General features: G+C 47.5%; 3 non-coding genes across 3 annotated transcripts; all 3 read right to left on the reverse strand.

Moving 5' to 3' along the window:
* Nucleotides 1-3487: 3487 nt before the first annotated feature.
* On the reverse strand, nt 3488-3606 carry LOC137500744 (5S ribosomal RNA). The gene has a single exon (XR_011018245.1). It is a non-coding gene; the product is annotated as a 5S ribosomal RNA (ribosomal RNA).
* Nucleotides 3607-12862: 9256 nt separating this feature from the next.
* LOC136886933 (5S ribosomal RNA) lies at nt 12863-12981 on the reverse strand. The gene has a single exon (XR_010861885.1). It is a non-coding gene; the product is annotated as a 5S ribosomal RNA (ribosomal RNA).
* A 12995-nt stretch (nt 12982-25976) lies between these two features.
* LOC137500745 (5S ribosomal RNA) lies at nt 25977-26095 on the reverse strand. The gene has a single exon (XR_011018246.1). It is a non-coding gene; the product is annotated as a 5S ribosomal RNA (ribosomal RNA).
* Nucleotides 26096-27126: the final 1031 nt, after the last annotated feature.

Here is a 27126-nt window from a genome sequence, read left to right on the forward strand (position 1 = left end):
GCCACAACTTACAAGGGAAAAAATGTAAAGGTTTGAGGTGCTGCAACACTCATACAGCTAACATCTCACTTAAATGGTCCTGAAAGAAAGAAAGAAAGAAAGAAAGAAAGAAAGAAAGAAAGACAGAAAGAAAGAAAGAAAGAAAGAAAGGAAAATAATAATAATAATAATAATAATAATAATAATAATAATAATAATAATAATAATAATAATAATAATAATAATAAGAAGAAGAAGAAGAAGAAGAAGAAGAAGAAGAAGAAGAAGAAGAAGAAGAAGTTGTGTTTAATGACCCTTCAATAGGAGTTTATTTTTTGAGAGAAGCTAGTGTTTTTACCTTGAATATGTATACTCTGAACGAGGTGAAGCAGAATTTGAAGCCAACTGATCGCGCCGAGACTCGATCTTGCTACCCACCTTCATCATACAGAGTAGCGTATGACGATGATGATGATGATGATGATGATGATGATGATGATGGTAGTAATAACTGTATCCAAAATTCAGGTAACATCAGTTTTTACTCGCAAAATGGTTTCATGATTTCTTTGGCTAAGAGAACCAAGCGGTAACCCTAACCTCGAAAATGAATTGTCGCTCTCGATTTATAAGATGCCCTTTCTTTCTTCGGCCTAGTCGCTATCTAGTCGGCAGTCGTTTGAAATCGTGCAGGTTTCTGCATGGTTCGACGTGCGTATCCTACTAGCAGTTGAAGTCAGCGTGAAATTAAGTACAGTACAGTAACTATGTGTAAGATCTCCTTCACTTGGTGAGACAAGTTGTAGGGCCAAATAAAGGTACAGAGAGCAGAGAGAGCATTACATAACATAGAGCTAAATATGCACTGTACTTGGGTTGATGGTGTATTATACTGAACGCCCTCTTCCCCCCCTCCCCCTGCCATTACATCTTTACTGAATGATTCTGCACAACGTTCCCTGCTGTTAATATTAATCCCCTACTGGGTTTTAGCTTAACGGTATCACTCGGTAATCATCATCATCATGACAGCCTCTGTCCTTCATGCTAAAAATCAGCTGCAGAGAAAAGGACCCTTTGTGTTCTTGCCATTATTATTATTATTATTATTATTATTATTATTATTATTATTATTATTATTATTATTATTATTATTATTATCATTATCATTTACCTCAGCGAATGAAAGCCCATGTATGAACATTTTTTTGTACATAAGCAACGATCAGCTGCTTTACCGACACCTTGTAATCCAAGAAAGAAAGAAAGAAAGAAAGAAAGAAAGAAAGAAAGAAAGTAAGTATAGGGGTACCTAACCACTCCTGAAAACTACTTTCATTGAAGGTTGTACTAGGCCAAACTCTAGAGACCTCTTACTAAATGGTACCATACTACAGGGCAGGTGTAAAAAATAGTTAATGAAACCGTATAATGAAAGGTACAGACTTAAGAGCAAGTGGCGTACTGGCTTATTATCCCTCCCTTCCAGGACCCTTCTTGCAACCACTAACCACCACCTACACCCCTGCCCAAGCAGTATTCGAGCATCGGGCTGTGTGATGTGGTCGCCTTAGAAGTTTGTGCTAGACAATACCCCAAAGAAAGTAGGTGGTTTAAGACAGGCAATAAAGTTTTAAGTTTTACTCCTCTTCCCTCAAATATGAAGAGAAGTACACCATAATGAGGGGTACTAAGCCATTTAAATTCATGACAGAGACCTGATGATTCTTAGCCCTGCTGATCTAGGGTGACACTTGATATAACCAGGCCAGACCCAGTACCTGAATATTTTTAGGTTATCCAAGCCAAACCTGGGTTATATATTGCCCGAAATATGTAGCATCTACCCTGTAATTAGAAGATGCAGGTGTGACTTCACGACTGGTGATGATATAACGGAGCACAATTTAGCATGTTAGGTACTAGTAGATCCACGATCAGCCCTAGCCGTGTCTGATGCAGAAATCCTAACCTGACTTGGGAAGAACGGTAACTTATTTCTTTCTTTCTTTCTTTCTTTCTTTCTTTCCTTGAACGCTAGCCTGTAGTAGTAAGGCAAGAGGCAGTGATCAGGTGGTCAGCAAAAGGACACATTATTGCTTGAGTTCGAAATTGTCCACTGCCTTAAGTAATAGTCGTATTAGTAGCAGTAATGGTGGTGGTGGTACTACTAGTAAGGTTATGTTCACTATTATCTTACGCCTTTCGTAGATGCCGAGGTGCCGGAAGTTTGTCCCGCAGGAGTTCTTTTTATGCGCCCATATCTACAGACCATCGAAATATCACACGAGTGAGCCGGTGTCGAACCTGTCAAGTAGGGCTCAGAATGGTCTAATTTTAATTCTAGGACGGTAACAGTAACTATACGGAGTTCCGATTCGTTCTACTCAATTTATCACTTGCCAAAAGATCGGTCAGCTGACGTACAAACAACAAAAACGAGTGCTTTCCTCCCTTCACCTAACCTAAAACGTCACGACTCTTTGAACTAACCCTTGTCGTCAAAAGGTTACCTTCTCAGTCTTATTTGAAGGGCGTCTCGTCTTTGATAGAAATGAAAGAGTTTTACAAGTTCCTAGGCTTCAAAACTACGTTACATCGCAACACACGCACTTCGAAGATAGCGGGCTGTGTGTAGGCCACTGTACTGCACTGGTGCCCTACCGTTCGTAAGGAAGCCCGGGAGAGACACGAGCGTACTACAAACTTGTAACTTATTGCCGAACCGTGTCGTAATTTGAATAGCTACTTACCTGAAAGAACATAAAAGGAAATTGTTCGACTCTTTGAGGGGCTGCTAAATGCCGCGGTCGGTTGCTAGGACATGGCTTTCATTGTAATCACGACAGTGTCGATGACGTTGCATGGAAACCACCTTCCTCGCGATTTTCAAGGTGGGCGGGGAGTTTAGAAGCCTCGTTCCGCCCTTTAATAATCTTAATATTGGGAGAAATAGGACGTAGAATGATGTTATGTGCCATAAGAGGCCTGCAGGATAAGCTACACTAACCTAAAAGAATAAGAACAGCAAGTTTAGACATAGGGACGTACGATAGGAGGTACGAAAGTTAAAATCCTGGCACGAGTAATTGGAAGCGGTGCTAGGCTCAGCAAGGGTCCCCTAGGTCGACACACACACACACACACACACACACACACACACACACACACACACACAGAGAGAGAGAGAGAGAGAGAGAGAGAGAGAGAGAGAGACGACGAATAATAATAATAATAATAATAATAATAATAATAATAATAATAATAATAATAACAACAACGATGATGATGATGTCGCCGCCGCCAGGTTAGGCCGGTCACCTAGGAGGAAATGCAATACTACGCTAAGCTTCGTTCCTGTATAGCCACGGGGTCGAAGAGCAGCAAAAGGTCTAGCTAGTTTCAGACGTAACAAAAAACGTGATTTAAGCAATTTCTGCTGGCCTGAGGCAAAAGTTGAAAGTAAGTTGTCGTACTGGGACTGGGAAACTTGGTAAAAAGGGAATTGAGCCAACGGCACGTGGTGTTCCCAAGCGGTCACCCATCCAAGTACTGACCACGCCCAATGTTGCTTAACTGCGGTGATCGGACGAGAACCGGTGTATTCAACATGGTATGGCCGTTGGCGAGAGAACGGAGCTTGAAACGTCCATACGAACCGCAAAGCGAGTTTCCTGGAGGTCTTTGTGGCGCGGGGGCGTTGGCAATGGTGCAGGGGTGTGCTCGGAGGTCGCCGTCGCGGAGCGGGCGCGGGTGGTTGTCGCGCTCCGCGGCGAAACGTACCCTAACTCGACTTAACCCCACTTCTCGTAACCTAACCCCAAAAAAACGCGCGCGCTGGCGCGCGCGCGCACACACACACGGGAAGTGTCGAGGGTTGTAATAATAATAATAATAATAATAATAATAATTACTGAAGGTGGTTGTGAAGGGGCCGGCGCTGTAGCGCAGGGGCAGCGTGCCTGCCTCGTAGCTGGGGGGCCCGGGTTCAATTCCCGGCCAGGCAAAGGAATTTTACCTCGATCTAATGGCTGCTTTGAGGTCCACTCAGCCTGCTTGCTTAGGGGCTGTAGTGCCATGGGGCTTGGTCTGGTTTTCATTGTAAAGGACAAAGCAGGAGGATTTTTAGCAATAAGGTAATGTAGTAGTAGTAGTAGTAGTAGTTCTTCCCTCCTTAGCTTATGATTTGAATGTTTTGCACTGTCTTTCGATGTATATGAAGTAGGACAGATAGATAAAATCAGAGTGGAGTTGATAACAAGGCTAACAGATGCTGCTCTTTTTTTTAAAGGTGTGGTGGCCCTGAAAAGGGCCGTTTGTTAAGAATGCAGCACAAGGCAGAAAACCTGGCACCTTACTTGGAGCTGGTGTATTTGGTAACTGCCTTGGTACCCTCACTGACGGCGTGCTTGGCCAGCTCACCGGGCAACAGGAGGCGGACGGCAGTCTGGATCTCCCGACTGGTGATGGTGGAGCGCTTGTTGTAGTGGGCCAGACGGGAAGCCTCAGCGGCGATGCGCTCGAAGATGTCGTTGACAAAGCTGTTCATGATGCTCATCGCCTTGCTGGAGATGCCAGTATCAGGATGTACCTGTTTAAGCACCTTGTAGATGTAGATGGCATAGCTTTCCTTCCTCTTGCGCTTCTTCTTCTTGTCTCCCTTGGAGATGTTCTTCTGGGCCTTGCCGGCTTTCTTGGCTGCCTTTCCGCTTGTCTTGGGTGGCATGGTTGTCTGGGATGTCTCCTAGAAAGTAAATTTTTCGGCCCCCTTGCAATTCTTTTTAAGACCGAGAGGGCTGCATGCGACTAGCCAATGAGCGCAAGCTTACTGCAGCCTTATTGGTTGGCTCGTAACGTTGAGCAACCTTGCAGGCTACAAAACTGGTGCGCAGAGTGATTCGGTATCATTTTCCCTTCGAAGTAGAGCAGCAGAGCATCATAGCATCATGTCAGGACGAGGAAAGGGAGGAAAAGTGAAGGGCAAGTCCAAGAGTCGCTCCAGCCGTGCAGGCCTGCAGTTCCCTGTCGGCCGTATCCACCGTCTCCTCCGCAAGGGAAACTACGCTGAGCGAGTGGGTGCTGGGGCTCCTGTGTACCTGGCTGCAGTCATGGAATACCTGGCAGCTGAAGTTCTTGAGTTGGCGGGCAATGCAGCCCGTGACAACAAGAAGACCAGGATCATCCCTCGTCACTTACAGTTGGCCATCCGTAACGACGAGGAGTTGAACAAGTTGCTGTCTGGAGTGACCATTGCCCAGGGTGGTGTTCTGCCCAACATCCAGGCAGTGCTCCTGCCTAAGAAGACCGAGAAGAAGGCTTAAGTTCCTGTTCTCGGTCAGGGCGTTGGCTCACCGGAAAAATATAAATAAACGGCCCTTTTCAGGGCCACCAACTCCTTAAGATAAGAGCTGTTTGTCTATCATGCTGCTATAGCTATCTTAGCAGAAGTATGGAGAAATCCTGAAGTGATAGAGCAGTTCAGACAACTCTCCTAATAATAATGATAATAATAACAATAATGAGACACTGCAAATATGAGGGCATCTGTAACATTAGCCAGGAGAGCACAAGAATAGCCTTTCCTTTGAGGTTATTTATTTAAGGGGGAAATGAGTAAGGTAGCTCCAGGCCCCTCTTAATATTTAATTTTCAGAAGGGAAGGAAGAAGGAAGTACATTATAGATTTCTTTTCATTTCATTTATGCTGTATAATTCTGTTCTTGACTGCTGGATACTACCAACCTATGCATGTAAGAACACACACTTAACTAGAAAGGAAAGGAAAGGATACTTAAAGTAGTATATTTACAATACTTTGTCTTTTAGACGTGCACAGCAAGGAAGATAATGTTTGTTTTCTCTTGTTAGCATTAAAATGTAGACATCATAACTGATAATGAGGGCTTTTTTCCGTGCAGGTTTCGGGGAGATGACTGTTTTGAGAGGGAGAATAGCGCAAGCTACGTTAGAGGAGTACTGTAAGTGGGACTCTGTGCTCTTTTGAGAGGTAAGTGGTGGCCCTGAAAAGGGCCGTTTTTTAAATACTGCATGCTCACAAACGGGAGCACGCTCGGAGGAGACTTAACCACCAAAACCGTACAGGGTGCGTCCCTGCCTCTTGAGAGCATAGACGACATCCATGGCGGTCACGGTCTTCCTCTTGGCGTGCTCGGTGTAGGTGACGGCATCCCGGATAACGTTCTCCAGGAATACCTTGAGCACGCCACGGGTCTCCTCGTAGATAAGTCCCGAAATACGCTTGACTCCACCTCTGCGAGCGAGACGTCTGATGGCAGGCTTAGTGATGCCCTGGATGTTGTCTCGGAGCACCTTCCTGTGACGCTTGGCGCCTCCTTTGCCGAGTCCCTTGCCTCCCTTGCCTCGTCCGGTCATGATAGATCAGTAGAGCTGCGAGTTCAGAGCTAGAATGCGGCTGGCACTCGAGGCCCCTCGCTTTTGTTGAAAGTGCCTGGCCCCGGTGACGTCAGCACCGCCCGGCCAATGGGAGTGCAGCTGCTACCGAGGGTGGGGGAAGCGAAGCAATAAAACAGTCGGGCAGCAAGCCCCCGAACCATTCTTCCTGGGACGAGTCGACAGTGAGCACGTGATGGCCCGTACTAAGCAGACTGCACGTAAATCTACCGGAGGCAAGGCCCCGCGCAAGCAACTGGCCACCAAGGCTGCCCGTAAGAGCGCGCCTGCCACCGGAGGAGTGAAGAAGCCTCATCGCTACAGGCCCGGTACCGTGGCCCTGCGTGAGATCAGACGCTACCAGAAGAGCACTGAGCTTCTGATCCGCAAGCTGCCCTTCCAGCGGCTGGTGAGAGAGATAGCTCAGGACTTCAAGACCGACCTGCGCTTCCAGAGCTCGGCTGTCATGGCCTTGCAGGAGGCCAGTGAGGCCTACCTGGTGGGTCTTTTTGAAGACACCAACTTGTGTGCCATCCACGCCAAGCGTGTCACCATCATGCCTAAGGACATCCAGCTCGCCCGCCGCATCCGTGGCGAACGTGCCTAAGTCCGGTGCTTGTCTTATGGCTGGAGCTTTACCAAACGGCCCTTTTCAGGGCCACCAAAATTTCCTAGAAGAGTAGTTATTGTCTCTCTGGTCTAGGATAGAAGGAAAACGAAAAGAAAAAAAGCTAGTGGTTCCTCTAGGTTCAAGGAAAAATCTAAGAGTAACAGAATATAATAATAATAACAATAATAATAATAATAATAATAATAATAATAATAATAATAATAATCTTGAGTATTGAGTACAATAATTCATTAATTAATATCTAGGACGTGATAGTAATAATAATAATAATAATAATAATAATAATAATAATAATAATAACAACAACAACAGCAACAGCAAAAGTGCAGTAAGTAAGGATAAAGAAAAATGTAGTTAAGTACAATAATAATGAAATTTGAAGAGTGAGTCGCCCCGCAATGAGACAAACTAGCCTGTTTAGGAGGCAGAGATAGGAGAGGCCAGGGTTCCAGCCTTGGACAGTGACTGACATAATATGCTCTCTTGGGGAATAAAATTGATGGCCCTGATAAGGGCCGTTTTTCCTCTGCTCCTACGAGAGCAAGAGGTGCGTGTAGAAGGAAGCAAGAACATGAAATGTCCTCACTTCCTTTTTGCTGGTGCCTTTTTAGGCGAGGCCTTGGGCTTAGCGGCCTTTTTAGGCTTAGGTGCCTTAGGTTTCTTAGTGGGCACCTTGGCGGCCTTCTTAGCCTTGGAAGGAGCCTTCTGCTTGGGTTTGGGAGCAGGAGCGGCCTTCTTCTTCTCGGCAGGCTTTTTGGAAATGGCTTTCTTGGCTGCAGCCTTGGCTCCACCAGCCTTCTTCGCCTTGGGGATGCGCTTCTCCTTGGGGGCAGCGGACCGCTTGACAGGGGCTGCGCTGGCCTTCTCCGGCTTGGCAGCCGAAGCGAGCTTGAAGGAACCTGAAGCTCCCTTCCCCTTGGTCTGGACCAGCTCTCCGGAAGCCACGGCAGATTTCAGGTACTTCTTGATGAAAGGGGCCAGCTTCTCAGAGTCCACCTTGTAGTTGGCAGAGATGTACTTCTTGATAGCCTGCAGAGAAGATCCACCTCGTTCCTTCAGGCTCTTGATGGCACTGCCCACCATCTCGGAGGTTTTCGGATGGGCAGGCTTGGTGCGAGGTTTCTTCGATGCAGAAGCCTTGCTCTTCTTGGGCGACGCCTGGGCCGGAGCCGAGGCGGGTGCAGATGCTGCCGATGCTGTTGCTGTGTCAGCCATGGTCACGATGAGAATGTGTTCGCGCGCTCCCCTGGTTATCTGAGTGTATCAGGCTACTCGGACCGCGCAGGAAACAGCAGTGGCTGGCTGTCGGGTGGGTTGCGCGGCGACAAGTTGGGGACGTGCTTCCTAGCTCCTTTCTCGTGCTCCCTGCGTCTTTAAGGGGTGGGTTACAATCAGGGTTCGGTTAGGAAGGGATAGTCAAAGGTTTGACGCTGCTCCTCAGGTGGCAGAAGTACTCGTCACCTTGCTTCGGGCGTCCTGATGGAGGTGCGTTCGATGGGCAGCATTTCACCAGCCGCCTCTCCATGCCGACGTTTAGGGGCGGCCGTCGTCGTCGCGACGCCCCCGGGAGTGACCCCCTCTTACCTGAAGGAAGCCCAATCCTTCCTCTAGCAATGGAGCTGAACGGCCATCCTCAGGCTCTAACCCCTTCCGAGTGAGAGCAAAGGCAAGTCAGCCTTTAGGTAGTTTTCCACAGAGTGAAGCAGACCTGCTGTAATCTGCCTCTTGTAGCTTTGCTTGAAAGGACCTACAGGATAAAGGACATAAGTTAGAAGCTAGCCTCCATGACTCGTTCGACTCCTGCTTTCCTGCTGGTAGCGCCAATCTCGTAAAGTCCTAGCCTTTAGGCCTCTATTTATAAGGCTCTCAACTCTGTACAGTCTCTCACATCCAGCAGCTTTCAGCCCCTGTCGGGGGTCGAAAGCTCAGGTTGGGAAAAGGGACAGCCTGCCCAAGGGAACCTCTAGATGTTTCTTAGGGCATAATTAAATTTCCAGTTCGCTACAGAGCCTGTACCGCCTCAGGAGAGGCTTCACCCCTCGCCTGCTGGATGGAGGCATTGTGAGTCGTATCTTACTGCCTCCAGTGGGCTGCGAAGGCAGGATCGAGAACACCGTGACGGAGGAAGGGGCAGTCAGTCCAGACTCTTCAAAGAACAGATTTCCTGTACCAGGAGATGATAAGTCTGTCAGTTTGATAGACCTGGCAACATCCCTTACCTTCGGTCAAATTTCTTTAGGATGAGAGACCCTTTGAGACAGCAACTCAGCAGATTTATTGGAAGGAAGGAAGGAAGGAAGGAAGGAAGGAAGGAAGGAAGGAAGGAAGGAAGGAAGGAAGGAAGGACCATGGTTTCCCAACAAACTTCTCTGCAAGACATTGCCACAACTTACAAGGGAAAAAATGTAAAGGTTTGAGGTGCTGCAACACTCATACAGCTAACATCTCACTTAAATGGTCCTGAAAGAAAGAAAGAAAGAAAGAAAGAAAGAAAGAAAGAAAGACAGAAAGAAAGAAAGAAAGAAAGAAAGGAATAATAATAATAATAATAATAATAATAATAATAATAATAATAATAATAATAATAATAATAATAATAAGAAGAAGAAGAAGAAGAAGAAGAAGAAGAAGAAGAAGAAGAAGAAGAAGTTGTGTTTAATGACCCTTCAATAGGAGTTTATTTTTTGAGAGAAGCTAGTGTTTTTACCTTGAATATGTATACTCTGAACGAGGTGAAGCAGAATTTGAAGCCAACTGATCGCGCCGAGACTCGATCTTGCTACCCACCTTCATCATACAGAGTAGCGTATGACGATGATGATGATGATGATGATGATGATGATGATGATGGTAGTAATAACTGTATCCAAAATTCAGGTAACATCAGTTTTTACTCGCAAAATGGTTTCATGATTTCTTTGGCTAAGAGAACCAAGCGGTAACCCTAACCTCGAAAATGAATTGTCGCTCTCGATTTATAAGATGCCCTTTCTTTCTTCGGCCTAGTCGCTATCTAGTCGGCAGTCGTTTGAAATCGTGCAGGTTTCTGCATGGTTCGACGTGCGTATCCTACTAGCAGTTGAAGTCAGCGTGAAATTAAGTACAGTACAGTAACTATGTGTAAGATCTCCTTCACTTGGTGAGACAAGTTGTAGGGCCAAATAAAGGTACAGAGAGCAGAGAGAGCATTACATAACATAGAGCTAAATATGCACTGTACTTGGGTTGATGGTGTATTATACTGAACGCCCTCTTCCCCCCCTCCCCCTGCCATTACATCTTTACTGAATGATTCTGCACAACGTTCCCTGCTGTTAATATTAATCCCCTACTGGGTTTTAGCTTAACGGTATCACTCGGTAATCATCATCATCATGACAGCCTCTGTCCTTCATGCTAAAAATCAGCTGCAGAGAAAAGGACCCTTTGTGTTCTTGCCATTATTATTATTATTATTATTATTATTATTATTATTATTATTATTATTATTATTATTATCATTATCATTTACCTCAGCGAATGAAAGCCCATGTATGAACATTTTTTTGTACATAAGCAACGATCAGCTGCTTTACCGACACCTTGTAATCCAAGAAAGAAAGAAAGAAAGAAAGAAAGAAAGAAAGAAAGAAAGTAAGTATAGGGGTACCTAACCACTCCTGAAAACTACTTTCATTGAAGGTTGTACTAGGCCAAACTCTAGAGACCTCTTACTAAATGGTACCATACTACAGGGCAGGTGTAAAAAATAGTTAATGAAACCGTATAATGAAAGGTACAGACTTAAGAGCAAGTGGCGTACTGGCTTATTATCCCTCCCTTCCAGGACCCTTCTTGCAACCACTAACCACCACCTACACCCCTGCCCAAGCAGTATTCGAGCATCGGGCTGTGTGATGTGGTCGCCTTAGAAGTTTGTGCTAGACAATACCCCAAAGAAAGTAGGTGGTTTAAGACAGGCAATAAAGTTTTAAGTTTTACTCCTCTTCCCTCAAATATGAAGAGAAGTACACCATAATGAGGGGTACTAAGCCATTTAAATTCATGACAGAGACCTGATGATTCTTAGCCCTGCTGATCTAGGGTGACACTTGATATAACCAGGCCAGACCCAGTACCTGAATATTTTTAGGTTATCCAAGCCAAACCTGGGTTATATATTGCCCGAAATATGTAGCATCTACCCTGTAATTAGAAGATGCAGGTGTGACTTCACGACTGGTGATGATATAACGGAGCACAATTTAGCATGTTAGGTACTAGTAGATCCACGATCAGCCCTAGCCGTGTCTGATGCAGAAATCCTAACCTGACTTGGGAAGAACGGTAACTTATTTCTTTCTTTCTTTCTTTCTTTCTTTCTTTCCTTGAACGCTAGCCTGTAGTAGTAAGGCAAGAGGCAGTGATCAGGTGGTCAGCAAAAGGACACATTATTGCTTGAGTTCGAAATTGTCCACTGCCTTAAGTAATAGTCGTATTAGTAGCAGTAATGGTGGTGGTGGTACTACTAGTAAGGTTATGTTCACTATTATCTTACGCCTTTCGTAGATGCCGAGGTGCCGGAAGTTTGTCCCGCAGGAGTTCTTTTTATGCGCCCATATCTACAGACCATCGAAATATCACACGAGTGAGCCGGTGTCGAACCTGTCAAGTAGGGCTCAGAATGGTCTAATTTTAATTCTAGGACGGTAACAGTAACTATACGGAGTTCCGATTCGTTCTACTCAATTTATCACTTGCCAAAAGATCGGTCAGCTGACGTACAAACAACAAAAACGAGTGCTTTCCTCCCTTCACCTAACCTAAAACGTCACGACTCTTTGAACTAACCCTTGTCGTCAAAAGGTTACCTTCTCAGTCTTATTTGAAGGGCGTCTCGTCTTTGATAGAAATGAAAGAGTTTTACAAGTTCCTAGGCTTCAAAACTACGTTACATCGCAACACACGCACTTCGAAGATAGCGGGCTGTGTGTAGGCCACTGTACTGCACTGGTGCCCTACCGTTCGTAAGGAAGCCCGGGAGAGACACGAGCGTACTACAAACTTGTAACTTATTGCCGAACCGTGTCGTAATTTGAATAGCTACTTACCTGAAAGAACATAAAAGGAAATTGTTCGACTCTTTGAGGGGCTGCTAAATGCCGCGGTCGGTTGCTAGGACATGGCTTTCATTGTAATCACGACAGTGTCGATGACGTTGCATGGAAACCACCTTCCTCGCGATTTTCAAGGTGGGCGGGGAGTTTAGAAGCCTCGTTCCGCCCTTTAATAATCTTAATATTGGGAGAAATAGGACGTAGAATGATGTTATGTGCCATAAGAGGCCTGCAGGATAAGCTACACTAACCTAAAAGAATAAGAACAGCAAGTTTAGACATAGGGACGTACGATAGGAGGTACGAAAGTTAAAATCCTGGCACGAGTAATTGGAAGCGGTGCTAGGCTCAGCAAGGGTCCCCTAGGTCGACACACACACACACACACACACACACACACACACACACACACACACAGAGAGAGAGAGAGAGAGAGAGAGAGAGAGAGAGAGACGACGAATAATAATAATAATAATAATAATAATAATAATAATAATAATAATAATAACAACAACAACGATGATGATGATGTCGCCGCCGCCAGGTTAGGCCGGTCACCTAGGAGGAAATGCAATACTACGCTAAGCTTCGTTCCTGTATAGCCACGGGGTCGAAGAGCAGCAAAAGGTCTAGCTAGTTTCAGACGTAACAAAAAACGTGATTTAAGCAATTTCTGCTGGCCTGAGGCAAAAGTTGAAAGTAAGTTGTCGTACTGGGACTGGGAAACTTGGTAAAAAGGGAATTGAGCCAACGGCACGTGGTGTTCCCAAGCGGTCACCCATCCAAGTACTGACCACGCCCAATGTTGCTTAACTGCGGTGATCGGACGAGAACCGGTGTATTCAACATGGTATGGCCGTTGGCGAGAGAACGGAGCTTGAAACGTCCATACGAACCGCAAAGCGAGTTTCCTGGAGGTCTTTGTGGCGCGGGGGCGTTGGCAATGGTGCAGGGGTGTGCTCGGAGGTCGCCGTCGCGGAGCGGGCGCGGGTGGTTGTCGCGCTCCGCGGCGAAACGTACCCTAACTCGACTTAACCCCACTTCTCGTAACCTAACCCCAAAAAAACGCGCGCGCTGGCGCGCGCGCGCACACACACACGGGAAGTGTCGAGGGTTGTAATAATAATAATAATAATAATAATAATAATTACTGAAGGTGGTTGTGAAGGGGCCGGCGCTGTAGCGCAGGGGCAGCGTGCCTGCCTCGTAGCTGGGGGGCCCGGGTTCAATTCCCGGCCAGGCAAAGGAATTTTACCTCGATCTAATGGCTGCTTTGAGGTCCACTCAGCCTGCTTGCTTAGGGGCTGTAGTGCCATGGGGCTTGGTCTGGTTTTCATTGTAAAGGACAAAGCAGGAGGATTTTTAGCAATAAGGTAATGTAGTAGTAGTAGTAGTAGTAGTTCTTCCCTCCTTAGCTTATGATTTGAATGTTTTGCACTGTCTTTCGATGTATATGAAGTAGGACAGATAGATAAAATCAGAGTGGAGTTGATAACAAGGCTAACAGATGCTGCTCTTTTTTTTAAAGGTGTGGTGGCCCTGAAAAGGGCCGTTTGTTAAGAATGCAGCAAGGCAGAAAACCTGGCACCTTACTTGGAGCTGGTGTATTTGGTAACTGCCTTGGTACCCTCACTGACGGCGTGCTTGGCCAGCTCACCGGGCAACAGGAGGCGGACGGCAGTCTGGATCTCCCGACTGGTGATGGTGGAGCGCTTGTTGTAGTGGGCCAGACGGGAAGCCTCAGCGGCGATGCGCTCGAAGATGTCGTTGACAAAGCTGTTCATGATGCTCATCGCCTTGCTGGAGATGCCAGTATCAGGATGTACCTGTTTAAGCACCTTGTAGATGTAGATGGCATAGCTTTCCTTCCTCTTGCGCTTCTTCTTCTTGTCTCCCTTGGAGATGTTCTTCTGGGCCTTGCCGGCTTTCTTGGCTGCCTTTCCGCTTGTCTTGGGTGGCATGGTTGTCTGGGATGTCTCCTAGAAAGTAAATTTTTCGGCCCCCTTGCAATTCTTTTTAAGACCGAGAGGGCTGCATGCGACTAGCCAATGAGCGCAAGCTTACTGCAGCCTTATTGGTTGGCTCGTAACGTTGAGCAACCTTGCAGGCTACAAAACTGGTGCGCAGAGTGATTCGGTATCATTCGAGAGCCAGCACCTGACCTGAGCAGACGTCACTCCGAGCCAGCACCCTGCTAACCGCCAGCTCACCGTCGTCGCCCGTCAAGACCCAGCCAAGCCCACTCGCTCTCGCCTTCATCGACAGCCCTTGTCCGCACACTAGGACAGCCAATCAACGTCGAGCCTGCCAAGTTCTCAGCGCGGTCCGACTTCTCAGATATACTCTGGGACCAGTCTTTCCGCGGTCTGCCATTTCTCCACCGGCACTTCGTACAGCCACTGGTCCTGCCAGCCCACTCCAAGCTTAGGGAAGCCCTGAGCACACAGCAAATTTGTCTAGTGCTCAGTGAATCACCTGTTCGTGTCTTGTCCCGGCGAGATCCGTTAACTATACCTGACACGACTGGTGCCCACTGAGTGCGCCTATATCGGTCCTCTTCTGAGTTTGACCCTTCGTGCTATTCCCTTCTGCTCCCTCCCTAACCTCACCATCATGACTTCCGCTTCCGAACCTACACCTCTCCCCCGCCTACGCCACAGAGTTAAGAAGTTCGAGCAAATGTACTCTCCCATCATCATTCCCCCACCTGCCTCCCTCGATCCCAACGACAAATCCGCTCTTCTAACCTACCGTCTCCGCATAAACAAAGTCCTCGCCCCCATCCTACACCAAGTTCAGCTCCTTCAAGAACTCCTGAACGGCTACATCATCATCTTCGCCATCGACCCTGACAGTTACTTTGATACCACCGTCTATCTGGAGAATGAAAATGTCCATTACTTTGTCTGCAGGGAGATGGCCGAGGTTGTTGATGCGGCGGTCCAGGCTTCTCCTAACGTCAGCAACACAGCCAACCAAACTCTCTTCTCCCGGCTTCCCCCTAAAATTTCCAGATTCACCCAATCCAATATCACGCTCCCTCCTGACACCCTACCACCTTCACACTCACCCCTACTCACAAACACTCCACCACCTACCGAGCCCGGAAGTGAGGTCCCATTAGCCTCACAACCGGTCAAGGTCACTGATTCCCCACCATCCTCCGAGTCTGGTACCAAACCCGGAAGTGAGGCCCCATTAGCCTCACAACCGGCCAAGGTTACCGACTCCCCACCATCTACCGAATCCGGAAGTGAGACCCCATTAATCTCACAACCGGACAAGGCTACACTCAACAAATACACTCAAACTGGGAGCAGGCGTAACAAACCTGTCTCCCGGCTAAAACCCCCACCAACACCCAACACTCACAGGACACCTACACGCCACCGCCCCTCCACACTCATTACACAGTGCTACAATTGCCTGCAACTGGGCCACTCTGCTGCTTCATGCACAGAGGCTACGAAGTGTAACAGATGTGGCGGCGCTCACCGCCACACTGTCTGCACAATACCTAAAGCCAAGGCGAGGTGCGCTAACTGTGAAGGCAGTCACGCAGCCTCCTATCCTGGCTGCCCCTACTTAAAGCAGGCAATCAAGGCGCACTACAAACACGCACAACACTTACACACACACACCTCTCCAGCCCCTCAGCCTCTTCTCCGCTCAACCAACACCTCAAGTTTTGACAACAATAACCTGCTCAACCTTCTCCTCATCCAGCTACTCACGTCCCTTAACCAGACCATGCCAAGCCGCCAGTTGATTATCAACTAATCCCCCCCAGTTCAAGCAACACCCAGTTCCCAGATGTTTAACTCCTCACCACGCGTTACACCATCACCCACTCAGACTGCCCTAACCTTCCTCCCTACAATTAGGTTAATCCCCAACAACATTTTATGACAGCAACATTGGGCGTGGTCACCTACTGGATGGGTGACCATCCACCCGATACTGCTCTTCGTTGGCCTCTATTAACTAGAGAACCAACGCCTCTCCCCAACCCCCGCCCTTCTGGGCACCCCCCCAGACCATATTCTGGTCAGTTACGACCCCCCCTACAAAACTCCACATTCCACACTACCATTATGCCATTTAACATCCTACTAAGAAATAGCACTCAAGGCCTTTAACTGGTCGACGGGCTAAAAGCATCATTGGTCCCTCGGGACCTCTGATGAGGTGGCTTCATCATTCGGTATCATTTTCCCTTCGAAGTAGAGCAGCAGAGCATCATAGCATCATGTCAGGACGAGGAAAGGGAGGAAAAGTGAAGGGCAAGTCCAAGAGTCGCTCCAGCCGTGCAGGCCTGCAGTTCCCTGTCGGCCGTATCCACCGTCTCCTCCGCAAGGGAAACTACGCTGAGCGAGTGGGTGCTGGGGCTCCTGTGTACCTGGCTGCAGTCATGGAATACCTGGCAGCTGAAGTTCTTGAGTTGGCGGGCAATGCAGCCCGTGACAACAAGAAGACCAGGATCATCCCTCGTCACTTACAGTTGGCCATCCGTAACGACGAGGAGTTGAACAAGTTGCTGTCTGGAGTGACCATTGCCCAGGGTGGTGTTCTGCCCAACATCCAGGCAGTGCTCCTGCCTAAGAAGACCGAGAAGAAGGCTTAAGTTCCTGTTCTCGGTCAGGGCGTTGGCTCACCGGAAAAATATAAATAAACGGCCCTTTTCAGGGCCACCAACTCCTTAAGATAAGAGCTGTTTGTCTATCATGCTGCTATAGCTATCTTAGCAGAAGTATGGAGAAATCCTGAAGTGATAGAGCAGTTCAGACAACTCTCCTAATAATAATGATAATAATAACAATAATGAGACACTGCAAATATGAGGGCATCTGTAACATTAGCCAGGAGAGCACAAGAATAGCCTTTCCTTTGAGGTTATTTATTTAAGGGGGAAATGAGTAAGGTAGCTCCAGGCCCCTCTTAATATTTAATTTTCAGAAGGGAAGGAAGAAGGAAGTACATTATAGATTTCTTTTCATTTCATTTATGCTGTATAATTCTGTTCTTGACTGCTGGATACTACCAACCTATGCATGTAAGAACACACACTTAACTAGAAAGGAAAGGAAAGGATACTTAAAGTAGTATATTTACAATACTTTGTCTTTTAGACGTGCACAGCAAGGAAGATAATGTTTGTTTTCTCTTGTTAGCATTAAAATGTAGACATCATAACTGATAATGAGGGCTTTTTTCCGTGCAGGTTTCGGGGAGATGACTGTTTTGAGAGGGAGAATAGCGCAAGCTACGTTAGAGGAGTACTGTAAGTGGGACTCTGTGCTCTTTTGAGAGGTAAGTGGTGGCCCTGAAAAGGGCCGTTTTTTAAATACTGCATGCTCACAAACGGGAGCACGCTCGGAGGAGACTTAACCACCAAAACCGTACAGGGTGCGTCCCTGCCTCTTGAGAGCATAGACGACATCCATGGCGGTCACGGTCTTCCTCTTGGCGTGCTCGGTGTAGGTGACGGCATCCCGGATAACGTTCTCCAGGAATACCTTGAGCACGCCACGGGTCTCCTCGTAGATAAGTCCCGAAATACGCTTGACTCCACCTCTGCGAGCGAGACGTCTGATGGCAGGCTTAGTGATGCCCTGGATGTTGTCTCGGAGCACCTTCCTGTGACGCTTGGCGCCTCCTTTGCCGAGTCCCTTGCCTCCCTTGCCTCGTCCGGTCATGATAGATCAGTAGAGCTGCGAGTTCAGAGCTAGAATGCGGCTGGCACTCGAGGCCCCTCGCTTTTGTTGAAAGTGCCTGGCCCCGGTGACGTCAGCACCGCCCGGCCAATGGGAGTGCAGCTGCTACCGAGGGTGGGGGAAGCGAAGCAATAAAACAGTCGGGCAGCAAGCCCCCGAACCATTCTTCCTGGGACGAGTCGACAGTGAGCACGTGATGGCCCGTACTAAGCAGACTGCACGTAAATCTACCGGAGGCAAGGCCCCGCGCAAGCAACTGGCCACCAAGGCTGCCCGTAAGAGCGCGCCTGCCACCGGAGGAGTGAAGAAGCCTCATCGCTACAGGCCCGGTACCGTGGCCCTGCGTGAGATCAGACGCTACCAGAAGAGCACTGAGCTTCTGATCCGCAAGCTGCCCTTCCAGCGGCTGGTGAGAGAGATAGCTCAGGACTTCAAGACCGACCTGCGCTTCCAGAGCTCGGCTGTCATGGCCTTGCAGGAGGCCAGTGAGGCCTACCTGGTGGGTCTTTTTGAAGACACCAACTTGTGTGCCATCCACGCCAAGCGTGTCACCATCATGCCTAAGGACATCCAGCTCGCCCGCCGCATCCGTGGCGAACGTGCCTAAGTCCGGTGCTTGTCTTATGGCTGGAGCTTTACCAAACGGCCCTTTTCAGGGCCACCAAAATTTCCTAGAAGAGTAGTTATTGTCTCTCTGGTCTAGGATAGAAGGAAAACGAAAAGAAAAAAAGCTAGTGGTTCCTCTAGGTTCAAGGAAAAATCTAAGAGTAACAGAATATAATAATAATAACAATAATAATAATAATAATAATAATAATAATAATAATAATAATAATAATCTTGAGTATTGAGTACAATAATTCATTAATTAATATCTAGGACGTGATAGTAATAATAATAATAATAATAATAATAATAATAATAATAATAATAATAATAACAACAACAACAGCAACAGCAAAAGTGCAGTAAGTAAGGATAAAGAAAAATGTAGTTAAGTACAATAATAATGAAATTTGAAGAGTGAGTCGCCCCGCAATGAGACAAACTAGCCTGTTTAGGAGGCAGAGATAGGAGAGGCCAGGGTTCCAGCCTTGGACAGTGACTGACATAATATGCTCTCTTGGGGAATAAAATTGATGGCCCTGATAAGGGCCGTTTTTCCTCTGCTCCTACGAGAGCAAGAGGTGCGTGTAGAAGGAAGCAAGAACATGAAATGTCCTCACTTCCTTTTTGCTGGTGCCTTTTTAGGCGAGGCCTTGGGCTTAGCGGCCTTTTTAGGCTTAGGTGCCTTAGGTTTCTTAGTGGGCACCTTGGCGGCCTTCTTAGCCTTGGAAGGAGCCTTCTGCTTGGGTTTGGGAGCAGGAGCGGCCTTCTTCTTCTCGGCAGGCTTTTTGGAAATGGCTTTCTTGGCTGCAGCCTTGGCTCCACCAGCCTTCTTCGCCTTGGGGATGCGCTTCTCCTTGGGGGCAGCGGACCGCTTGACAGGGGCTGCGCTGGCCTTCTCCGGCTTGGCAGCCGAAGCGAGCTTGAAGGAACCTGAAGCTCCCTTCCCCTTGGTCTGGACCAGCTCTCCGGAAGCCACGGCAGATTTCAGGTACTTCTTGATGAAAGGGGCCAGCTTCTCAGAGTCCACCTTGTAGTTGGCAGAGATGTACTTCTTGATAGCCTGCAGAGAAGATCCACCTCGTTCCTTCAGGCTCTTGATGGCACTGCCCACCATCTCGGAGGTTTTCGGATGGGCAGGCTTGGTGCGAGGTTTCTTCGATGCAGAAGCCTTGCTCTTCTTGGGCGACGCCTGGGCCGGAGCCGAGGCGGGTGCAGATGCTGCCGATGCTGTTGCTGTGTCAGCCATGGTCACGATGAGAATGTGTTCGCGCGCTCCCTGGTCATCCGTATGTTCCACCTATCTCCGAGGAGATAGGTGGTTTGTAACGTGCCGATACCGGTGCGCTATTCCGCGCTCCTCTGTCGGACTGTTGTGTGTGTTAGTGTCAGTTGTGTGAATTATTGTGTTTTATTTGACAGTTTATGTATGCTCATGGTCACCCATCCAGTGGGTGACCACGCTCAATGTTGCTTTGACAGTATGTGTGCTCGCGGTCACCCATCCAGTGGGCGACCACGCCCGATGTTGCTTTGGCAGTTTGTGTGTGTATTTTATTTTTATTGTTGTGTGTGTGAGTGTTGATCGTATGTGTTATGTGTGTGTGGCCGTGTGTGTATGTGTGTAACCAAGACTCGCTACATTCAGTGTCACGGTGACACAGCAGTACGTGTTTGTCGGTTGTGGCACACCCTCTTGCGTTCGGAGGTTTGCAATGGGAATTACCGACGTCGTTAAGCAGTGACTCATACATAGGTGACTGGCGCCACCATATTTGTGTGAGTGTGCGGTGTTAAATTTGGAAAAGCATCGGTTAGGTGTTAATTTCTGAGGAAAATATTGAGCATCTGTAATTGGCAGTTTGTTGGCACCCGCATCGGCTGTACCCTTGTTCTGTGGTTTAGGAAGTGAGGGTTTAATTTGGGAAGAAAGATTCTTGGCGGGACGTGGATACTTGGTCTTGGATTCAGGGGCTCAGCTACTCGATCCACTGAGTTGACCCTGAATTGTAAGCAGTTAGTTGAAGGGGGGGGGGATAGGGGGCGGGGACAGGGAGGGAACCAACAGTCCAGGTTCTCGTCCAGGGAGAGTGATGTCCCTGGCCAGGGAGAGTGAAGTCCCTAGTTTTAACGAGAGAGGAAGGTTGGCTGGGCACTCGTCCCGGGTAGGAGTCCTAGGCATAAGGAGAGTGAAGTCCCTATGTTTTACGAGTGAGGGAAACCGGTCGCAGGCGAGGAGGGTGCCTTTGACCGGGGGGGGGTCCTAGGTTACAGTGCGAACCGTAAAGAAGGACTTGGATGGGGGAGATCATGGGGCAGGGAGGGGTACGTTTGATTTAACGGTCAAACGCACTAGGCGGACCAATTTGTGGCTATCAGTTACCCTCTGTTGCCCGAGTCGTGACAGGGCTAGTTTTTTATACGTGGTTAACGCCACAGACAAGTCACGAACTCAGGACAGCAGGGCAACGTCAGTTACGTAGTCTGTTGCAGGGCTGCCGCGTAGACTCGAACTTGGAGACCTGTACATGCTGTACTTGACTTGGAAGCAGTACAAGGGCTGTAACAAGTCTAAAAACGGCGGTTTACTTGAAGTGAGCAGACTATGAGGCTTGATTGGTCGCTGGATTGATAGCCGCGCTGTGATTGGTCGGTGGCGCTTGACGGGCCAGCACGGGGTGAGGACCCGGCTGGAGGTGGCCGCGGGAGCCACGAGCTCCCGCACTTGGCGGCCATGTTGGATTTGCTGGGTGGGCTAGCTCCTTGGCTGCTAGCCCGGCTGCTACGATGCTTCCCTCTCACGCACCCCCAGCCCCCGCAGGGGCAGAGGAAAAAACAGAGCCAAGATGGAGTGGCTCCGTCCAGGCGGAGTGCTAGGCCTGGACTAATGTCTGTGTGTGTTCGCGCGCTCCCCTGGTTATCTGAGTGTATCAGGCTACTCGGACCGCGCAGGAAACAGCAGTGGCTGGCTGTCGGGTGGGTTGCGCGGCGACAAGTTGGGGACGTGCTTCCTAGCTCCTTTCTCGTGCTCCCTGCGTCTTTAAGGGGTGGGTTACAATCAGGGTTCGGTTAGGAAGGGATAGTCAAAGGTTTGACGCTGCTCCTCAGGTGGCAGAAGTACTCGTCACCTTGCTTCGGGCGTCCTGATGGAGGTGCGTTCGATGGGCAGCATTTCACCAGCCGCCTCTCCATGCCGACGTTTAGGGGCGGCCGTCGTCGTCGCGACGCCCCCGGGAGTGACCCCCTCTTACCTGAAGGAAGCCCAATCCTTCCTCTAGCAATGGAGCTGAACGGCCATCCTCAGGCTCTAACCCCTTCCGAGTGAGAGCAAAGGCAAGTCAGCCTTTAGGTAGTTTTCCACAGAGTGAAGCAGACCTGCTGTAATCTGCCTCTTGTAGCTTTGCTTGAAAGGACCTACAGGATAAAGGACATAAGTTAGAAGCTAGCCTCCATGACTCGTTCGACTCCTGCTTTCCTGCTGGTAGCGCCAATCTCGTAAAGTCCTAGCCTTTAGGCCTCTATTTATAAGGCTCTCAACTCTGTACAGTCTCTCACATCCAGCAGCTTTCAGCCCCTGTCGGGGGTCGAAAGCTCAGGTTGGGAAAAGGGACAGCCTGCCCAAGGGAACCTCTAGATGTTTCTTAGGGCATAATTAAATTTCCAGTTCGCTACAGAGCCTGTACCGCCTCAGGAGAGGCTTCACCCCTCGCCTGCTGGATGGAGGCATTGTGAGTCGTATCTTACTGCCTCCAGTGGGCTGCGAAGGCAGGATCGAGAACACCGTGACGGAGGAAGGGGCAGTCAGTCCAGACTCTTCAAAGAACAGATTTCCTGTACCAGGAGATGATAAGTCTGTCAGTTTGATAGACCTGGCAACATCCCTTACCTTCGGTCAAATTTCTTTAGGATGAGAGACCCTTTGAGACAGCAACTCAGCAGACTTATTGGAAGGAAGGAAGGAAGGAAGGAAGGAAGGAAGGAAGGAAGGAAGGAAGGAAGGAAGGAAGGACCATGGTTTCCCAACAAACTTCTCTGCAAGACATTGCCACAACTTACAAGGGAAAAAATGTAAAGGTTTGAGGTGCTGCAACACTCATACAGCTAACATCTCACTTAAATGGTCCTGAAAGAAAGAAAGAAAGAAAGAAAGAAAGAAAGAAAGAAAGACAGAAAGAAAGAAAGAAAGAAAGAAAGGAAAATAATAATAATAATAATAATAATAATAATAATAATAATAATAATAATAATAATAATAATAATAATAATAAGAAGAAGAAGAAGAAGAAGAAGAAGAAGAAGAAGAAGAAGAAGAAGAAGAAGAAGAAGTTGTGTTTAATGACCCTTCAATAGGAGTTTATTTTTTGAGAGAAGCTAGTGTTTTTACCTTGAATATGTATACTCTGAACGAGGTGAAGCAGAATTTGAAGCCAACTGATCGCGCCGAGACTCGATCTTGCTACCCACCTTCATCATACAGAGTAGCGTATGACGATGATGATGATGATGATGATGATGATGATGATGATGGTAGTAATAACTGTATCCAAAATTCAGGTAACATCAGTTTTTACTCGCAAAATGGTTTCATGATTTCTTTGGCTAAGAGAACCAAGCGGTAACCCTAACCTCGAAAATGAATTGTCGCTCTCGATTTATAAGATGCCCTTTCTTTCTTCGGCCTAGTCGCTATCTAGTCGGCAGTCGTTTGAAATCGTGCAGGTTTCTGCATGGTTCGACGTGCGTATCCTACTAGCAGTTGAAGTCAGCGTGAAATTAAGTACAGTACAGTAACTATGTGTAAGATCTCCTTCACTTGGTGAGACAAGTTGTAGGGCCAAATAAAGGTACAGAGAGCAGAGAGAGCATTACATAACATAGAGCTAAATATGCACTGTACTTGGGTTGATGGTGTATTATACTGAACGCCCTCTTCCCCCCCTCCCCCTGCCATTACATCTTTACTGAATGATTCTGCACAACGTTCCCTGCTGTTAATATTAATCCCCTACTGGGTTTTAGCTTAACGGTATCACTCGGTAATCATCATCATCATGACAGCCTCTGTCCTTCATGCTAAAAATCAGCTGCAGAGAAAAGGACCCTTTGTGTTCTTGCCATTATTATTATTATTATTATTATTATTATTATTATTATTATTATTATTATTATTATTATTATTATTATTATTATCATTATCATTTACCTCAGCGAATGAAAGCCCATGTATGAACATTTTTTTGTACATAAGCAACGATCAGCTGCTTTACCGACACCTTGTAATCCAAGAAAGAAAGAAAGAAAGAAAGAAAGAAAGAAAGAAAGAAAGTAAGTATAGGGGTACCTAACCACTCCTGAAAACTACTTTCATTGAAGGTTGTACTAGGCCAAACTCTAGAGACCTCTTACTAAATGGTACCATACTACAGGGCAGGTGTAAAAAATAGTTAATGAAACCGTATAATGAAAGGTACAGACTTAAGAGCAAGTGGCGTACTGGCTTATTATCCCTCCCTTCCAGGACCCTTCTTGCAACCACTAACCACCACCTACACCCCTGCCCAAGCAGTATTCGAGCATCGGGCTGTGTGATGTGGTCGCCTTAGAAGTTTGTGCTAGACAATACCCCAAAGAAAGTAGGTGGTTTAAGACAGGCAATAAAGTTTTAAGTTTTACTCCTCTTCCCTCAAATATGAAGAGAAGTACACCATAATGAGGGGTACTAAGCCATTTAAATTCATGACAGAGACCTGATGATTCTTAGCCCTGCTGATCTAGGGTGACACTTGATATAACCAGGCCAGACCCAGTACCTGAATATTTTTAGGTTATCCAAGCCAAACCTGGGTTATATATTGCCCGAAATATGTAGCATCTACCCTGTAATTAGAAGATGCAGGTGTGACTTCACGACTGGTGATGATATAACGGAGCACAATTTAGCATGTTAGGTACTAGTAGATCCACGATCAGCCCTAGCCGTGTCTGATGCAGAAATCCTAACCTGACTTGGGAAGAACGGTAACTTATTTCTTTCTTTCTTTCTTTCTTTCTTTCTTTCCTTGAACGCTAGCCTGTAGTAGTAAGGCAAGAGGCAGTGATCAGGTGGTCAGCAAAAGGACACATTATTGCTTGAGTTCGAAATTGTCCACTGCCTTAAGTAATAGTCGTATTAGTAGCAGTAATGGTGGTGGTGGTACTACTAGTAAGGTTATGTTCACTATTATCTTACGCCTTTCGTAGATGCCGAGGTGCCGGAAGTTTGTCCCGCAGGAGTTCTTTTTATGCGCCCATATCTACAGACCATCGAAATATCACACGAGTGAGCCGGTGTCGAACCTGTCAAGTAGGGCTCAGAATGGTCTAATTTTAATTCTAGGACGGTAACAGTAACTATACGGAGTTCCGATTCGTTCTACTCAATTTATCACTTGCCAAAAGATCGGTCAGCTGACGTACAAACAACAAAAACGAGTGCTTTCCTCCCTTCACCTAACCTAAAACGTCACGACTCTTTGAACTAACCCTTGTCGTCAAAAGGTTACCTTCTCAGTCTTATTTGAAGGGCGTCTCGTCTTTGATAGAAATGAAAGAGTTTTACAAGTTCCTAGGCTTCAAAACTACGTTACATCGCAACACACGCACTTCGAAGATAGCGGGCTGTGTGTAGGCCACTGTACTGCACTGGTGCCCTACCGTTCGTAAGGAAGCCCGGGAGAGACACGAGCGTACTACAAACTTGTAACTTATTGCCGAACCGTGTCGTAATTTGAATAGCTACTTACCTGAAAGAACATAAAAGGAAATTGTTCGACTCTTTGAGGGGCTGCTAAATGCCGCGGTCGGTTGCTAGGACATGGCTTTCATTGTAATCACGACAGTGTCGATGACGTTGCATGGAAACCACCTTCCTCGCGATTTTCAAGGTGGGCGGGGAGTTTAGAAGCCTCGTTCCGCCCTTTAATAATCTTAATATTGGGAGAAATAGGACGTAGAATGATGTTATGTGCCATAAGAGGCCTGCAGGATAAGCTACACTAACCTAAAAGAATAAGAACAGCAAGTTTAGACATAGGGACGTACGATAGGAGGTACGAAAGTTAAAATCCTGGCACGAGTAATTGGAAGCGGTGCTAGGCTCAGCAAGGGTCCCCTAGGTCGACACACACACACACACACACACACACACACACACACACACACACACAGAGAGAGAGAGAGAGAGAGAGAGAGAGAGAGAGAGACGACGAATAATAATAATAATAATAATAATAATAATAATAATAATAATAATAATAATAATAATAACAACAACGATGATGATGATGTCGCCGCCGCCAGGTTAGGCCGGTCACCTAGGAGGAAATGCAATACTACGCTAAGCTTCGTTCCTGTATAGCCACGGGGTCGAAGAGCAGCAAAAGGTCTAGCTAGTTTCAGACGTAACAAAAAACGTGATTTAAGCAATTTCTGCTGGCCTGAGGCAAAAGTTGAAAGTAAGTTGTCGTACTGGGACTGGGAAACTTGGTAAAAAGGGAATTGAGCCAACGGCACGTGGTGTTCCCAAGCGGTCACCCATCCAAGTACTGACCACGCCCAATGTTGCTTAACTGCGGTGATCGGACGAGAACCGGTGTATTCAACATGGTATGGCCGTTGGCGAGAGAACGGAGCTTGAAACGTCCATACGAACCGCAAAGCGAGTTTCCTGGAGGTCTTTGTGGCGCGGGGGCGTTGGCAATGGTGCAGGGGTGTGCTCGGAGGTCGCCGTCGCGGAGCGGGCGCGGGTGGTTGTCGCGCTCCGCGGCGAAACGTACCCTAACTCGACTTAACCCCACTTCTCGTAACCTAACCCCAAAAAAACGCGCGCGCTGGCGCGCGCGCGCACACACACACGGGAAGTGTCGAGGGTTGTAATAATAATAATAATAATAATAATAATAATTACTGAAGGTGGTTGTGAAGGGGCCGGCGCTGTAGCGCAGGGGCAGCGTGCCTGCCTCGTAGCTGGGGGGCCCGGGTTCAATTCCCGGCCAGGCAAAGGAATTTTACCTCGATCTAATGGCTGCTTTGAGGTCCACTCAGCCTGCTTGCTTAGGGGCTGTAGTGCCATGGGGCTTGGTCTGGTTTTCATTGTAAAGGACAAAGCAGGAGGATTTTTAGCAATAAGGTAATGTAGTAGTAGTAGTAGTAGTAGTTCTTCCCTCCTTAGCTTATGATTTGAATGTTTTGCACTGTCTTTCGATGTATATGAAGTAGGACAGATAGATAAAATCAGAGTGGAGTTGATAACAAGGCTAACAGATGCTGCTCTTTTTTTTAAAGGTGTGGTGGCCCTGAAAAGGGCCGTTTGTTAAGAATGCAGCAAGGCAGAAAACCTGGCACCTTACTTGGAGCTGGTGTATTTGGTAACTGCCTTGGTACCCTCACTGACGGCGTGCTTGGCCAGCTCACCGGGCAACAGGAGGCGGACGGCAGTCTGGATCTCCCGACTGGTGATGGTGGAGCGCTTGTTGTAGTGGGCCAGACGGGAAGCCTCAGCGGCGATGCGCTCGAAGATGTCGTTGACAAAGCTGTTCATGATGCTCATCGCCTTGCTGGAGATGCCAGTATCAGGATGTACCTGTTTAAGCACCTTGTAGATGTAGATGGCATAGCTTTCCTTCCTCTTGCGCTTCTTCTTCTTGTCTCC

This window comes from Anabrus simplex, chromosome 4 (genome assembly GCF_040414725.1).
Source record: "Anabrus simplex isolate iqAnaSimp1 chromosome 4, ASM4041472v1, whole genome shotgun sequence".
Classification (NCBI taxonomy): domain Eukaryota; kingdom Metazoa; phylum Arthropoda; class Insecta; order Orthoptera; family Tettigoniidae; genus Anabrus; species Anabrus simplex.